General features: G+C 47.6%; 1 protein-coding gene across 6 annotated transcripts in view; it reads right to left on the reverse strand.

The window, feature by feature from the left end:
- Positions 1-17,873, reverse strand: part of LDLRAD4 (low density lipoprotein receptor class A domain containing 4) — a 969,790-nt gene that overhangs the window by 87,572 nt on the left and 864,345 nt on the right. The window contains exon 1 of one of the 6 annotated variants that reach the window (XM_063923413.1): positions 10,062-10,112. The exons of 4 other annotated variants lie outside the window; for them this stretch is intronic. The gene's annotated coding sequence lies outside the window, so the exon portion shown is untranslated. Of the gene's footprint in view, positions 1-6,392; positions 6,603-10,061; positions 10,113-17,873 lie in introns of those variants that run through there. One more of the 6 variants, XM_063923412.1, reaches the window with a different exon arrangement.

The following is a 17,873-nucleotide window of genomic DNA, read 5'->3' on the forward strand; positions in this document are numbered from 1 at the left end:
TCAAAATTAGCACTGAGTCAAAATCGTACATAGACAAAATCTCAAGTACAGATAGTCAGAATCTGTACTATCTGTACTATCTGTGCTACCTGGGCTCTGGGGGAGTTCAAAGAAAATCGTATAGTCAAAATCTGGCATAGCAAGGATCTCACTATCCCGAACCATCCACTCCTGCAGACCCTAACTAGGTGCCCATAATCTAGTGCAATTTTGCCAGATTTCATCCAGATTCCGACATTTCGTACCGATAAATTGGATGAAAACGGGCAAATCGCATGTGCTTTACCTCCGATGCGCGGCCCCGTGAGCATCGGATTGGAGCCCCTAGATTGGAAGTACTGCACAATTAATTTGTCTGATCCTGCAGGTATACAACCTTTACGCTAACCGTTCCCCATCACAGCCTCACCTCCCACTACTCCTGCAGTCTTAACCTAACTCTCCCTCTAGTGCTTAACCCTAACCCCAGTACTTACTATCAGCATCAACAGGATTCCACTGTTGGTATCCTGACTACATCCCATAGTAGTGCACCAACACAGACCACTGCTGCTGAAGGATCTGCACTTATCTTAGGTCCTAGTTGTCACATGTTATCAAACAAGCATTTGACAGTGCTCCCAGGCTCTGACTAGGCTACCACGACATGTATTCTGTAGGTGACTATAATGTGCACAATCTGCCCCAGTAGTGTTAAGCACTAAAACAAGGCTATTGGATAAGCATCCATAGTACCGAGACTGGCAGGACTGTACAGATTTTGCATGTCTAAAGGGGGGTATACACGGGAGAGATGTGTGCTGAGCGAACCGCTCAGCACACATCTCTCCCACCACTCAGCACAGCGCGATGTGTGCTGAGCGATGCGGGGGCCGCTCATTTCACCCAGCGACCTGCTAGATTGGCCTGCATGCAGGCTCAATCTAGCAGCAGCGATAGCGATGTGCGGGGCCGCGCATCGCTATCGCTGAGGGGGCTACACACGAGTGATCTGTGCTTAAAATCTAAGCAATCGAGTCAGATTGCTTAGATTTTAAGCATGGATCGCTCCATGATCGCTCCCTTAAAGCTGGTTACACACCTTTTCAATCACTCAGTTGATTGGATAAACACTCCCGATCAGCCGTGTACTATGTCCACAGCTTGACCACCCATGAGCCCTGTAACCGACTGTGCTAGAAATAACTGTGTGTTCTGGCCTCTATGGAATCGGAAGGTCGGGCTGACAAATATATATTAAAAAAAACAGCACATAACTGAACCTAAGGATGGCAGGTCAACACAATCTACATTATTGGAAAAAAAAAGTCTGAATTCCTCAATAAGCTTGTGGACTAGGGGTGCCGTGGAAAAACTGCTGGTACTATTGGGCACCATGATTCAGGAAAGTTTGGCAACCACTGCATTAGGACCTATCGTGACTTTGCCATGCCCCAATGATAACATATACCTAGGCTTACCATAGTATCCCTTTGAACTGGGGCACTCATGAATTATACAACTTCTGTGGATGATTAAAAGCAGGTGAAATGCAGGCTCGAGGTCAGCCAGCCACAGAACCTGTGTAATTCATGAGTGTCCCAGTTTATAGGGATAGTATGGTCAGCCTACGTACACAATCACAATGTTGTCACACATTTTCCTTGCTCAAAACAATGTAGTGTGAGCAGATAATCACACTTTAATTAGATTGACAGACAGGATATGATAAAAGGATTATAGTGTTGAGAAAGGAAGTAATGGTAGGTATAGGAAACTGTGAGCTCTGCAAGCTAGCTATAGTTCCATCATGTGTATTTTTAGGGATATTAGGAGTTATCTCCTTCACAACCTACAGCTGTTCATGCACGTTATACCACCTACACGCTAAGCTATCCCTACATAAAAACATTAACCCACACTTTATATAGTTCTATCATAACGCCATCACGTAATGAAGAATAATGAATAAGACTATTTTAATTTTAAAATAATTCTACCTAATTTCTACATAAATCATTCAATGTGGAGAATGGGTGTCTAGTGTGAGGAATACTTTATTTTTTAGTAAGGAGAACAATGGTGGTCACAAGCTAAGAACAATGTCCCAGGTGCAGTTTCAAGTAGTGGTCTAACTACCAATAGAACAGCTGCTGCAGGACCCTGACAACTGTTGGGCCCCATATAGCTGCTTCCTATGCTGCTCCAGGATCCTTCTCCCATCGGCAGTATCCATGGTCATTAAACTAACTGCTATAGAACTCCCACACCACACTGATTATCAGAGTGCCTTGCACACGATCATGCACTCTAATGGGCCCTACACATTGATGGATCCGCCGCCGAGCTGCCCAACAGCGGATACGGCCGACGGGCGACCCGGCGGCAGGGGGGGCAGTGACGGGAGGAGTGAAGTTTCTTCACTCCCCCCGTCACCCGGCTCCATAGAAGTGCAGGCAAATATGGATGAGATCGTCCATATTGACCTGCATGCACAGGCGACGGGGCACCAGCGATGAACGAGCGCGGGGCCGCGCATCGTTCATCGCTGGTGCCTCCACATTCAAAGATATGAATGGTATCTCGTTCATTAATGAACGAGATTGTTCATATCTTTGAATATTATCGCCCAGTGTGTAGGGCCTATAAGCTCCATATCTGAGCAGTAAGCACAGACCAGGAGCAGTGGTGGTGGAAAAGGAGGTGGCTGCCATTATGCTAAGTGCGGGGTGGGTTTCTCTATAAACTTGAGTGCCCCATAAAAATTGGTATGGGGCTCCAAATCTCTAGTTACACCTTCTTACCAAATTTTTATTAATGCATTCTATTTATAGTAGCACATATCTCCCAACATCTGTAGGCTTCAAGGAGGGACTTTCTTGCGTGGCTGAAAAAGGGTAGTGGTCTATGTAAAAGGGGCAGTTACTTCACGGGAGTGCAGCAATCACGAGCCATGCCCCCACGTTTTCATCACAAGGGAGGCATGGGCAGTGCTCTGTGAGCTGCTAGCATGCCCCCAGTCCCTCTGTCTCCAGTGAATAGACACTGTGCGCATGCACACAGCTCCTATTCACCCCTGCTCTGCTAGGCAGAGCAGCGAGTGTCAGGAGCCACCCACTGCAGCCCGCGGGTGGGACAGCAAAATAGTCCCAAAAATGGACTGTCCCTCAAAAATTGGGACAGTTGGGAGGCATGGCAACATGTTATACAGGGTTGCCAAAATTAAAGTATCAGTACTTAGAGAACTGTGGAGTGACTTAAAGGGCTTGCAATGATGTGAAATTTGGACTACGGGCACATTAAACTAGAGAATGGGGGGGAATCACTTATTATTTATTCTAGCACCCTGCACCTTTCAGAACCCTTGTAGTTTCTCTTTCCTGTCTGGGGTGTCATGTTTACCTATGCGATACCACCCCACCACCCCTCCCCCGCATTGAAAACAGAGACAGTGATCAAAAATATAGGGGCATGTCCACGGAATAGTACCAATTCACATTACAGCACACAGTAGTGTCCGTCAGTCACATTCACATTATGCACATCATTACACCACAGTAGAGCAGAGCCCCTTATGCACATTACACCAATTAGCGCCCCTTACACATGTTATGCCAGGTAGAGCCCCTTACACACGTTACACTACGTAGAACTCCTTATACACTGTCCCTCTAAAATCAGGACTGTTGGGAGGTATGCATACAGTCTGCCCCTGAAGCCTCAGTTAGCATACAGATAGATTCAGTGGGCATTTTATTCAATTTACCAAAAAAATGTAACACATTGCTCAACTTTTGATCTAAGCATTTTTATGATGCACATGGAATAAATAACTTCTTCTTACGCTGTGTGACAGCAAACTATCTGTGCGAGAGGGGTGAAATTTGCAAAACTTTATGGGATAGTCCAAGGTCAATGTTCCCCCACTCCCTTTTAATTCACACAGTATGGTTTATATTTTACAAGTACAGTCTCATTATTTAATAGCCAAACCTCATACATTAAGGCAGTAAGTTTTGGCAGGAAAACTAAATTACACTCATTGCCACCATGGGAGAATTTTATTAGGCACCTAATGGTGGAGACACACTGATCATTACGCTCCATGGGCGACATGGTCTAGTGTTTTCCCATGACTCCCGGGCAGACGAGATAATGTCTACACATTGAACGATATTGTTCAGTGATGTCATCCCGCCGGCGGCCCAAACATGCCGTTTTGGACGATATAGTCCAAATTACTCTGCATGCACAGATGAAGGCTATATGATTAATGACCCGCAGGAGCACACATCGTTAACGATATAGTGGACACACACTGGGAGATATTACAAACGGCATCGCATCATTTGTAATATCGCCTAGTGTGTACACACCATTAGTGTTAAAGAAGCTGTAACTAAGCACACCATTTTAAAGTCGAAATTAGAGACTTAGGGGTATATTCAATAAGAGTCGGGTCCACTCCGACATGCAGTTGTCAGAATGGACCCGACAAACCCTATTCAAGGAGCGACCAAATCCGACTGTCGGATTTGGCCGGTCCCAGTGTCCTGACCTGTTGCTGCTGTCAGCGGCTGCGGGTGCGCTGACAGCGGCTTCAGGGGGAACTGTTAGTGGCGCCGGGGGGGGGGAGAGGGAGGGAGCTGTCAGCAGTGCTGGGGGGGAAATGTCTGCTTCGCTGGGAGGGGAGATGTCTGCGGCGCCAGAGGGGGGGATGTCTGCGGCGGTGGGGGGAGTAGCAGAGGAGACGGAGCGGATGGGGGGAGGAGAGCAGGAGACGGGGGTAGCAGCAGCTGCAGCAGCGTAACTGAAGGCTCATGGCAGGATCCACCCGGCTCCAGCAAGCGGGAACTCACTTGCTGGAGCTGGGTGGACGCTGCCGCTGGGTTCCTGCTCTCCCCGCTGGTCCCCCCGTCTCCTGCTCTCAGCTCCCTCCCTCATCTCAATCCGACTTTTTTTTAAAGTCGGATTGAGATTGTTGGAAACGGTGCTAAAACCTGCCGCCGATCAGCGTGCATTCTGACAGCATTCCAACAAGTCGGAAAAAATGGGGACGTAATGAATAGGTTGGAACCCCTTCCGACCTAAAACTGTCGGAAGCTGCGTCTTTCCAACAAAACGGCAGTTTCCGACAGTTATTGAATATACCCCTTAGACTACAAAACTGAAAACAATTTAGGAAATTTCAGTATTTGTACAATATATTTTTAAAAGTTATTTTTTTTTAATTAATTGAATGTACAAAACAATAGTTTTGTAAACAAGTGAGAATCTAATCTAAATAATTTGGTTACCCCCAGACTTGGCATGGACTTGTGATCCAAGACACACACACAGACTGTTTATATATTATGACTGCTTAAAGTGGGTATACACTATATGGTGAAACCTTAATACCAGTCTGCATGGGTTGCAGTTATAATTCCGGCTGTTGGGATCCCAGCGTTCAGGATACCGATGCCGAAATCCGACTATACCAACAGCCGAAATCCACGACACCCATAGAGTGGGAATAGATCCTGTGCAAAATCCTTGCCCTGCTACCGGCATTCTGGCGGGCGGGATACCGCTGTCGGGATATTGACAGCCGGCATCCCGTCCACCGGTAAAACGTATGTATACCATCTACACAACCGCTGTAAAGTGCACAGGTTCTTAAACTCAGTCCTCAGGAACCTAAACCAGGCATGTCCAAACTGCGGCCCTCCAGCTGTTGAGAAACTACACATCCCAGCATGCCCTGACACAGCTTTAGCATTCTCTGACAGCAAAACTGTGTCAGGGCATGCTGGGATATGTAGTTTCACAACAGCTGGAGGGCCGCAGTTTGGACATGCCTGCCCTAAACAGTTAATGTTTTCCAGGTCTCCTCACATAATTTACAAGTGAAATAATTAGCTCCACCTGTGGATCTTTAAAAATGTGTCAGTGAGTAATGCATACACCTGTGCACCTGCTAGGTGACCTGGAAAACATGAACTGTGTGGGGTCCTGAGGGCCGAGTTTGAGAACCACTGCTATAGTGTGTGTGTACACCCAATGTATCATTTACATATTTTGTTCATTGCATCGTCTCACCTGACATGCTGCATGTCAGATGGGACAATCAGGGCCGGCGCTTCCATTAGGCAGCTTTAGGCAGCTGCCTATGGGCGCCTGGACCTGAGGGGGCGGTACGCTGAGGCTGCCAGCCATGTAGCCCCCATGCAAAATCAGCAGCAGGGCACCCGGCGGCATAGACACACATAGCAGCGCTGTGGGTAGTCCTGCAACGCTGCTAAGCCAACTGACAGGCAGCTGATGCACTACACGGTGTCCCGGGATTCACCAGCGATTTTCTTTCACTCACCACCGCTATGCAGTGTGAGCAGAGAGGTAGTTTCCCCCTCGGCCAGTCCCGTGTTCCTTACCTTTCTGCCGGGCAGCTCCATAGCCTACTGTACTGCTTGATGTTTGTTTGTTTTTTTAAAGGGGCGTGGCCACACCTCCGTGATTAGGCCACGCCCCCGAGTATGCTAGGTTCTCGGTGGTCTGTCTGTTGTTCTGCTGCCTGGCACGGCTACTCTTTCGGAGACTGACTCCTGTGATCTGAGCTGCATGGAGGTTACTACTGTGCTAGTGCTGTGTCTGTCTCAGTATGAGTGTGTGTGTGTGTCAGTATGAGCGTATGGGTGCCTCTGCCTCAGTATGTGTGTGTCTCTCAATATCAGTGTGTGTGCCTCAGCATGAGTGTGTGCCTCAATGTGTGTGTGTGTGTGTGTGTGTCTCTGTGTGAGTGTGTGTGTGCCTCAGTATGAGTGTACGTGTGCCTCTGCCACAGTATGAGTGTACGTGTGTGTTTCTTTATCACTGTGTGTGTGTCTCAGTATGAGTGCGTGTGCCTCTGCGTCAGTATGAGTGTCAGTGTGTCTCAGTTTGAGTGTGTGTGTGTGTGTGTGTGTGTGTGTGTGTGTGTGTGTGCTTCTGCCGCAGTATGAGTGTCAGTGTGTCTCAGTTTCACTGTATGTGTCTCAGTATCAGTGAGTGTGTGCCTCTGCCTCAGTATGAGTGTCAGTGTGTGTCTCAGTATCACTGTGTGTGTCTTAGTGTGTGTGTGTGTGTGTGTGTGTGTGTGTGTGTGTGTGTGTGTGTGTGTGTGTGTGTCTCAGTATCACTGTGTGTGTCTCAGTATGAGTATGTGTGTGCCTCTGCCTCAGTATGAGTGTGAGCGTGTCTCAGTATGAGTGTGTGTGCCTCTTCCTCAGTATGAGTGTCAGTGTGTGTCTCAGTATCACTGTGTGTGCATCAGTATGAGTGTATGTGTGCCTCTGCCTCAGTATGAGTCAGTGTGTGTGTGTGTGTGTGTGTGTGTCTCAGTATCACTGTGTGTGTGTGTGTGTGTGTGTCTTAGTATGAGTGCATGCGTGTTTCTGCCTCAGTATGAGTGTCAGTGTGTGTGTGTGTCTTAGTATGAGTGTGTGTGTGCCTCAGTATGAGTATATGTGTGCCTCTGCCTCAGTATGAGTGTTAGTGTGTGTGTCGCAGTATCACTGTGTGTGTCTCAGTATGTGTGTGTGTCTCAGTATCACTGTGTGTCTCAGTATGAGTGTGTGTGTGTCTCAGTACAACTGTGTGTGTGTGTGTCTCAGTATGAGTGTGTGTCTCAGTATGTGTGCCTATGCCTCAGTATGAGTGTCAGTGTGTGTCTCAGTATCACTGTGTCTCAGTATGAGTGTGTGTGCGCCTCTGCCTCAGTATGAGTGTCAGTGTGAGTGTATCTCAGTCTCAGTGTGTGTGTGTCTCAGTTTCAGTATGAGTGTCAGTATCACTGTATGTATCAGTATGAGTGTATGTGTGCCTCTGCCTCAGTATAAGTGTGTGTGTGTGTGTGTGTGTGTGTGCCTCACTATGAGTGTATGTGTGCCTCTGCCTCAGTATAAGTATAAGTGTCAGTGTGTGTGTCTCAGTCTGAGTGTGTGCCCCAGTATGAGTGTATGTGTGCCTCTGCCTCAGTATGAGTGTCAGTGTGTGTGTGTGTCTCAGTACGAGCGTGTGTGCGTGCCTCAGTATGAGTTTGTGTGTGTGCCTCTGCCTCAGTATGAGTGTCTGTGTGTGTGTGTGTGTGTGTGTGTGTGTGTGTGTGTGTGTCATAGGGCTCACTGGGAAACATCCAGTACCTGTATTGCTATACCTCACACTCTGACTCTGTTAGTTACAGAAGTTCATTGCACACATACTGTATCACTACAGGCCTGCAGTTGGTGAAGGTACAGGCAGACTCAGTGGCAGCACAGAGCACACACACACCCTCCCCCCCTGCTGTTTAGGAGGATAATTCTATATTATTTTTGTAATTTTTAATACAGCAACAGGTGGGCTGCACTGGGGGGGGGGGGGGGGGGGGCCGCGGCGCGCGGCAGGATGTCATATACCCCCCCAGCCTGCTCGGTCACTTATGTCCTTTGCTGCCTCATCTACAGGAAGTGCCCTGGTAGTCCAGTGGTTTATGCTTCTGCAGCCTAATCCCACTGTCACTGTGGGACCAGCACCAGCCCGTGATACTACTACAAACTTTTTTTTTACTTTGTCCTACAGAGCTACGGAACACCTGTAGGTTCATAGGCTGTGATGGATGCTGGCTGATTGCTTCTCCATCTGACGGTTTCTCTTCCTTGCAAGTAGGTAGTGGAGTTTTTTATTCCATGTGTCACCTGTAGCTGATGTGAAACTACATTTCCCAGTATGCCCTGCTTCTTTTTGGCGGGATGTGCTGGGACTCGTAGTTCCACATTGGCTGGGGGTGCCACATTTCCCTATATTTGCAACATAAAAACTGTTTGTTAATGAACCAACATAGGTATATCACCAGATATATATTGTATGGCTGAACAAGACATCCGTACCTGCTGCTCAGAAAACGTATTTGTCAGATTGTCGTGTTCTATTTTTTTTGCCATATATTAGTACTGAAATCGAACTGCACACACTAAACAAATGTGCTGCCCGACAACGCTCAGAAACCCGACGCCGGAATCCCAAGAGTCAACATACCGAATGTAAGTATGCCGGGAGGGTTACAGTTAGGATGTGGGGAGTAGGGGGATAGGGTTAGGCACCAGGGGGAGGGTTAGAGTTAGGTTGCAGAGGAGGGGGGGGGGGAGTCAGGGTTAGACTGCAGGAAGGGGAGGGGTGGAGGGTTAGCATACTTTCCAACGAGGTGTTGGGATTCTAAGCGGCAGGGTCCCTTTCCCAACCTGCTGTAGGGTGTATTCTCAACATTTTTTATACGTTATAATCCAATAGGCGGGACAGTGGCATAGGGTAAGCATTACTGCCTCAGAGCACTCAAGTCATGAGGTCAATTCCTGGTCATGACCTGTCTGTGTGGAGTTTGCATGTTCTTTTTATGTTTGTGTGGGTTTCCTCTGGGTATTCCTGTTTCCTCCCACACTCCAAAAACACATGGGAAGGTTATGTGGAATTGTCTGTGTGTGTTTGTATCTTAGGGAATATCACTCTCATTCCAGTGGGACAGGGAGTGATACGAATTCTGATGTTCTGTGTACAGCGCTGTGCAAATTAGTGGCACTATCTAAGTAAACAGTAACAATAGTTTTGATACTTTAAGATAGGGCCTTGCACACATGTTGGAGAAGCCATCACATTTTCCCTTTCTACTTAGCAGGAGCACATTAATTTGCTGTTCTGTCAATAATAAATGGGTAAATGCAAATTATGTACTGGGGAGCATTGTGGGATTTTTCCGTCAGGGCAAATGTGTGTGTTTTTTATTCTGTGGAGGACAAGGTGTTTTTTTATTTTTTCCTGTGGATGCCAATGTGTGTTATTTTTTCCTTTGGTGCCCAATGGGGGTGGTGGTAGGGGGGGGGGGGGGGGGGAGGCTGAAGTTTTGCCTAGGGTGCCGAGAAACCTTGCACCGGCCCTGGGGACAATTCCATGAACAACGCGGCGTTGTTACATTAAACATTTAATAATATATTGTCACCGGAGACAGATTGTGTACTGTGTACAGCGATGCAATATATTGTTACATTGCATCACACTAGGTGTGTACCTTGCTCACACCTCCCAACACTAACCTCTTCAGGAGGGACAGAATGCTCTGCTCTTGGACTTCTCTCTTAAGTTAGGATTCCCAGCACCTCTGCTGAAACACCCTTTTTTTTTATCAAGTAACTACTTCAACACAGGTGATGGCAATCATACATAAAGAGGGAAGTCCAGGAGCAGAGCATTTTGTCCCTCCTGGAGAGTCATGTTGGGAGGTATATCTTGCTTTAGACTTGTACAGCATTGCCATAGGACACACGTTGAAGCTTAAATACTGTACAATATACAGTGCCGTTTCTTGCGGCGGGCGGGCCGTGCAACCGCACGGGGCAACTGCCGCGGCACTTCTTGTGTTCTTTGATTCCCCCTCCTCCCAAATACCCAGCTCGGGGGGCGGAGTTTCATGGAATGACGCGGGTGCGTCGTGACGTCACAACGCACCCGTGTCATTCTGCAAAAGTCCGCCCCCCGAGCTGGGTACTCGGGAGGAGGGAGGAGGCCAGGAGGGGGAGCCAAGCTGCAGGGGGAGCCAAGCGCCACGAAGACAAGGGAGAGGCTGCCGAAGAGCGGGAAGAACCGCTTCAAATGTGAGTCAGCCTCTCCCTCCCCCCCCCCCCCCCCCTGCCATCATGTGTAAAATGGGGACTCTTGCCTGCCATCATGTGTAAAATGGGGACACTTGCCTGCCATCATGTGTAAAATGGGGACTCTTACCTGCCATCATGTGTAAAATGGGGACACTTGCCTGCCATCATGTGTTAAATGGGGACTCCTGCCTGCCATCATGTGCAAAATGGGGACTCCTGCCTGCCATCATGTGTAAAATGGAGACACTTTCCTGCTGTAATGTGTAAAATGGGGACACTTGCCTGCCATATTGTGGAAAATGGGGACTCTTGTCTGCTGTACTGTGGAAAATGGGGACATCTGCCGTATTGTGGAAAATGGGGACACTTGCCTGCCGTATTGTGGAAAATGGGGACACTTGCCTGCCGTAATGTGGAAAATGGGGACTCTTGTCTGCTGTAATGTGGAAAATGGGGACATCTGCCGTATTGTGGAAAATGGGGACACTTGCCTGCCGTAATGTGGAAAACGGGGACTCTTGCCTGCCGTATTGTGGAAAATGGGGACTCTTGCCTGCCATAATGTAGAAAATGGGGACACCTGCCGTATTGTGTAAAATGGGGACACTTGCCTGCCGTAATGTGGAAAATGGGGACACTTACCTGCCGTAATGTGGAAAATGGGGCTCTTGACTGCCGTAATGTAGAAAATGGGGACACCTGCCGTATTGTGTAAAATGGGGACACTTGCCTGCCGTAATGTGGAAAATGGGGACACTTACCTGCCGTAATGTGGAAAATGGGGACTCTTGCCTGCTGTATTATGGAAAATGGGGACTCTTGCCTGCCGTATTGTGGAAAATGGGGACTCTTGCCTGCCGTAATGTGGAAAATGGGGCTCTTGACTGCCGTAATGGGGATTTAATGTATCAAGGGCATTACGGTGTATGGCATAATATATATATTTTTATTTTTTTCCTGTACTCGCCGTGATCTGTTGGTGCAAGGTCAAAAACTGGGGTGTAAGGTAGTCTTTTCAGACGAGGCCACGTCCATTTTACAGAGACAACGCCCATTTTGTTGAGGTCACGCCTCCTTTGCCGGGAGCGTGCGCGCCTTCGGCACGCTCATACCTTTTTCTTTTTATATAGGGGGGCAGGGACGCATTTTTCGTTATGTCAATGGGGGGGGGGGGGGGCACATTTTTAAATCTCGCACTGGGAGCCAAATTGGCTAGAAACAGCCCTGACAATATATAACACAACTCTGTCAACCACACACACCTATATGAAGCTATTCACACAACTGCCAGCAGATGTCACTTACTGAAAGCTCTTCTGCCTAAAATAGATCCAGTAATTCCATAGCAATGCATAGTTAAATTTCTACATTTTGCGCATATAACAGATACAATTTTTTAATATTTTCTCATACTAGTAAAAATTAGTGATGTGCACCGGACATTTTTCGGGTTTTGGTTTTGGATTCGGTTCCGCGGCCGTGTTTTGGATTCGGACGCGTTTTGGCAAAACCTCCCTGAAATTTTTTTGTCGGGTTCAGGTGTGTTTTGGATTCGGGTGTTTTTTTACAAAACCCCCTCAAAAACAGCTTAAATCATAGAATTTGGGGGTCATTTTGATCCCATAGTATTATTAACGTTCAATAACCATAATTTCCACTCATTTTCAGTCTATTCTGAACACCTCACACCTCACAATATTATTTTTAGTCCTAAAATTTACATCGAGGTCGCTGGATGACTAAGCTAAGCGACCCAAGTGGCCGACACAAACACCTGGCCCATCTAGGAGTGGCACTGCAGTGTCAAACAGGATGGCACTTCAAAAAAATAGTCCCCAAACAGCACATGATGCAAAGAAAAAAAGAGGCGCAATGAGGTAGCTGTGTGACTAAGCTAAGCGACCCAAGTGGCCGACACAAACACCTGGCCCATCTAGGAGTGGCACTGCAGTGTCAGACAGGATGGCACTTCAAAAAAATAGTCCCCAAACAGCACATGATGCAAAGAAAAAAAAGAGTTGCACCAAGGTCGCTGGATGGCTAAGCTAAGTGACACAAGTGGCCGACACAAACACCTGGCCCATCTAGGAGTGGCACTGCAGTGTCAGGCAGGATGGCACTTCAAAAAAATAGTCCCCAAACAGCACATGATGCAAAGAAAAATGAAAGAAAAAAGAGGTGCAAGATGGAATTGTCCTTGTGCCCTCCCACCCACCCTTATGTTGTATAAACAGGACATGCACACTTTAACAAACCCATCATTTCAGCGACAGGGTCTGCCACACAACTGTGACTGAAATGACTGGTTGGTTTGGGCCCCCACCAAAAAAGAAGCAATCAATCTCTCCTTGCACAAACTGGCTCTACAGAGGCAAGATGTCCACCTCCTCCTCATCGTCCGATTCCTCACCCCTTTCACTGTGTACATCCCCCTCCTCACAGATTATTAATTCGTCCCCACTGGAATCCACCATCTCAGGTCCCTGTGTACTTTCTGGAGGCAATTGCTGGTGAATGTCTCCACGGAGGAATTGATTATAATTCATTTTGATGAACATCATCTTCTCCACATTTTCTGGAAGTAACCTCGTACGCCGATTGCTGACAAGGTGAGTGGCTGCACTAAACACTCTTTCGGAGTACACACTGGAGGGTGGGCAACTTAGGTAAAATAAAGCCAGTTTCTGCAAGGGCCTCCAAATTGCCTCTTTTTCCTGCCAGTATACGTACGGACTGTCTGACGTGCCTACTTGGATGCGGTCACTCATATAATCCTCCACCATTCTTTCAATGGTGAGAGAATCATATGCAGTGACAGTAGACGACATGTCAGTAATCGTTGGCAGGTCCTTCAGTCCGGACCAGATGTCAGCACTCGCTCCAGACTGCCCTGTATCACCGCCAGCGGGTGGGCTCAGAATTCTTAGCCTTTTCCTCACACCCCCAGTTGCGAGAGAATGTGAAGGAGGAGCTGTTGACGGGTCACGTTCCACTTGACTTGACATTTTCTCACCAGCAGGTCTTTGAATCTCTGCAGACTTGTGTCTGCCGGAAAGAGAGATCCAACGTAGGTTTTAAATCTAGGATCGAGCACGGTGGCCAAAATGTAGTGCTCTGATTTCAACAGATTGACCACCCGTGAATCCTGGTTAAGCGAATTAAGGGCTCCATCCACAAGTCCCACATGCCTAGCGGAATCGCTCTGTTTTAGCTCCTCCTTCAATGTCTCCAGCTTCTTCTGCAAAAGCCTGATGAGGGGAATGACCTGACTCAGGCTGGCAGTGTCTGAACTGACTTCACGTGTGGCAAGTTCAAAGGGTTGCAGAACCTTGCACAACATTGAAATCATTCTCCACTGCGCTTGAGTCCGGTGCATTCCCCCTCCTTTGCCTATATCGTAGGCAGATGTATAGGCTTTAATGGCCTTTTGCTGCTCCTCCATCCTCTGAAGCATATAGAGGGTTGAATTCCACCTCGTTACCACCTCTTGCTTCAGATGATGGCAGGGCAGGTTCAGGACTGTTTGCTGGTGCTCCAGTCTTCGGCACGCGGTGGCTGAATGACGAAAGTGGCCCGCAATTCTTCGGACCACCGACAGCATCTCTTGCACGCCCCTGTCGTTTTTAAAATAATTCTGCACCACCAAATTCAATGTATGTGCAAAACATGGGACGTGCTGGAATTTGCCCAGATGTAATGCCCGCACAATATTGCTGGCGTTGTCCGATGTCACAAATCCCCAGGAGAGTCCATTTGGGGTAAGCCATTCTGCGATGATGTTCCTCAGTTTCCGTAAGAGGTTGTCAGCTGTGTGCCTCTTCTGGAAAGCGGTGATACAAAGCGTAGCCTGCCTAGGAACGAGTTGGCGTTTGCGAGATGCTGCTACTGGTGCCGCCGCTGCTGTTCTTGCTGCGGGAGGCAATACATCTACCCAGTGGGCTGTCACAGTCATATAGTCCTGAGTCTGCCCTGCTCCACTTGTCCACATGTCCGTGGTTAAGTGGACATTGGGTACAACTGCATTTTTTAGGACACTGATGACTCTTTTTCTGAGGTCTGTGTACATTTTCGGTATCGTCTGCCTAGAGAAATGGAACCTAGATGGTATTTGGTACCGGGGACACAGTACCTCAATCAAGTCTGTAGTTGTCTGTGAATTAACGGTGGATAACGGAAACACGTTTCTCACCGCCCAGGCTGCCAAGGCCTGAGTTATCTACTTTGCAGCAGGATGACTGCTGTGATATTTCATCTTCCTCGCAAAGGACTGTTGGACAGTCAATTGCTTACTGGAAGTAGTACAAGTGGTCTTCCGACTTCCCCTCTGGGATGACGATCGACTCCCAGCAGCAACAACAGCAGCGCCAGCAGCAGTAGGCGTTACACTCAAGGATGCATCGGAGGAATCCCAGGCAGGAGAGGACTCGTCAGACTTGACAGTGACATGGCCTGCAGAACTATTGGCTTTCCTGTGTAAGGAGGAAATTGACACTGAGGGAGTTGGTGGTGTGGTTTGCAGGAGCTTGGCTACAAGAGGAAGGGATTTAGTGGTCAGTGGACTACTTCCGCTGTCATCCAAAGTTTTTGAACTGGTCACTGACTTATGATGAATGCGCTGCAGGTGACGTATAAGGGAGGATGTTCCGAGGTGGTTAACATCCTTACCCCTACTTATTACAGCTTGACAAAGGCAACACACGGCTTGACACCTGTTGTCCGCATTTGTGTTAAAATAATTCCACACCGAAGAGGTGATTTTTTTGTAATTTGACCAGGCATGTCAATGGCCATATTCGTCCCACGGATAACAGGTGTCTCCCCGGGTGCCTGACTTAAACAAACCACCTCACCATCAGAATCCTCCTTGTCAATTTCCTCCTCAGCGCCAGCAACACCCATATCCTCATCCTGGTGTACTTCAACAGTGACATCTTCAATTTGACTATCAGGAACTGGACTGCGGGTGCTCCTTCCAGCACTTGCAGGTGGCGTGCAAATGGTGGAAGGCACCACCTCTTCCCGTCCAGTGTTGGGAAGGTCAGGCATCGCAGCCGACACAATTGGACTCTCCTTGGGGATTTGTGATTTAGAAGAACGCACAGTTCTTTGCTGTGCTTTTGCCAGCTTAAGTCTTTTCATTTTTCTAGAGAGAGGATGAGTGCTTCCATCCTCATGTGAAGCTGAACCACTAGCCATGAACATAGGCCAGGGCCTCAGCCGTTCCTTGCCACTCCGTGTCGTAAATGGCATATTGTCAAGTTTACTCTTCTCCTCAGACGCTTTTAATTTTGATTTTTGGGTCATTTTACTGAACTTTTGTGTTTTGGATTTTACATGCTCTCTACTATGACATTGGGCATCGGACTTGGCAGACGACGTTGATGGCATTTCATCGTCTCGGCCATGACTAGTGGCAGCAGCTTCAGCACGAGGTGGAAGTGGATCTTGATCTTTCCCTATTTTACCCTCCACATTTTTGTTCTCCATTTTTTAATGTGTGGAATTATATGCCAGTATCAATAGCAATGGCCTACTACTATATATACTGCGCACAACTGAAATGCACCACAGGTATGGATGGATAGTATACTTGACGACACAGAGGTAGGTAGAGCAGTGGCCTACTGTACCGTACTGCTATATATTATATACTGGTGGTCAGCAAACTGTGCAAAACTGAAATGCACCACAGGTATGGATGGATAGTATACTTGACGACACAGAGGTAGGTAGAGCAGTGGCCTTCTGTACTGTACTCATATATATTATATACTGGTGGTCAGCAAAATTGTGCCCTGTACTCCTACTATATACTACAATGCAGCACATATATGGAGCGTTTTTCAGGCAGAGAACGTATAATACTGGTGGTCACTGGTCAGCAAAACTCTGCACTGTACTCCTCCTATATAATACTGCTGGTCCCCACAATAAAGCAGTATGAGCACAGATATATGCAGCACACTGAGCACAGATATGGAGCGTTTTTCAGGCAGAGAACATATAATACTGGTGGTCACTGGTCAGCAAAACTCTGCACTGTACTCCTCCTATATAATACTGCTGGTCCCCAGTCCCCACAATAAAGCAGTGTGAGCACAGATATATGCAGCACACTGAGCACAGATATGGAGCGTTTTTCAGGCAGAGAACGTATAATACTGGTGGTCACTGGTCCGCAAAACTCTGCACTGTACTCCTCCTATAATACTGCTGGTCCCCAGAATAAAGATATTTGCAGCCCCGTGAAAGTTCTGAAACAAAGTGAGAGGACGCCAGCCACGTCCTCTCACTATCATTTCCAATGCACGAGTGAAAAATGGCGGCGACGCGCGGCTCCTTATATTGAATCCGAATCTCGCGAGAATCCGACAGCGGGATGATGACGTTCGGGCGCGCTCGGGTTAACCGAGCAATACTGGAGTATCCGAGTATGCCTCGGACCCGTGTAAAATGGGTGCAGTTCGGGGGGGTTCGGATTCCGAGGAACCGAACCCGCTCATCACTAGTAAAAATGCGGTAGAGTTTTCAGGACGTCTATGGAATAAATAACTATGATGGCTGACTGCTCTTCCCATTGAACATACTGTAGTTCAAGACATAGGCTGTATTCAATTATTTTCTCCCCCTTCCACACCGGTTCTGTTTCTGCTGACAGGCGTGGTATTATCATTTCAGCTCGCCACCCCCGGCGTAGCAAGGGCGCCCAACCCTTTACGCAGCTAAACCTGATTACTATGGGCGCGATATGCACCATAACAGGGATCACTTTAGAAAGGAGATTGGGCGTGATATATCATTTGAATACCTCCCAATAGGGTCCCATTTATCAATGAGTGATAAAACTTGATGTGAATGATAAAAAGCGTTGCGCAAGATAAATGGTGCTCCAGCAAATCATCTCCCAACTGCCATTTTTCAAACACATGACAGTTGGTAGCTGATTGGCTGGTGCACCATTTATCATACACAATTAGTTTGATCATTTACAAGGAGTTTTATAACTTGTTGATAAATGAGCACCATAGACTTGGCATGATATAACCACGTACCCTCCATTCCATTAGGTACAGAATGCTCTGCTCCTGGACTTCCTTCTTAGTTTATGATTGCCGTTACCTGTGCTGAAACACCTTTCCTATCAATTAACCTGTTCACGGCAGGTGACAGCAATCCTACACTGAGGGAAGTCCAGGAACAGAGCAATGAAATGGGTCATGTTGGAGGGTATGTAACCAATCACTACTTCATGGA

This window comes from Pseudophryne corroboree, chromosome 5, assembly GCF_028390025.1.
Source record: "Pseudophryne corroboree isolate aPseCor3 chromosome 5, aPseCor3.hap2, whole genome shotgun sequence".
Taxonomy (NCBI): domain Eukaryota; kingdom Metazoa; phylum Chordata; class Amphibia; order Anura; family Myobatrachidae; genus Pseudophryne; species Pseudophryne corroboree.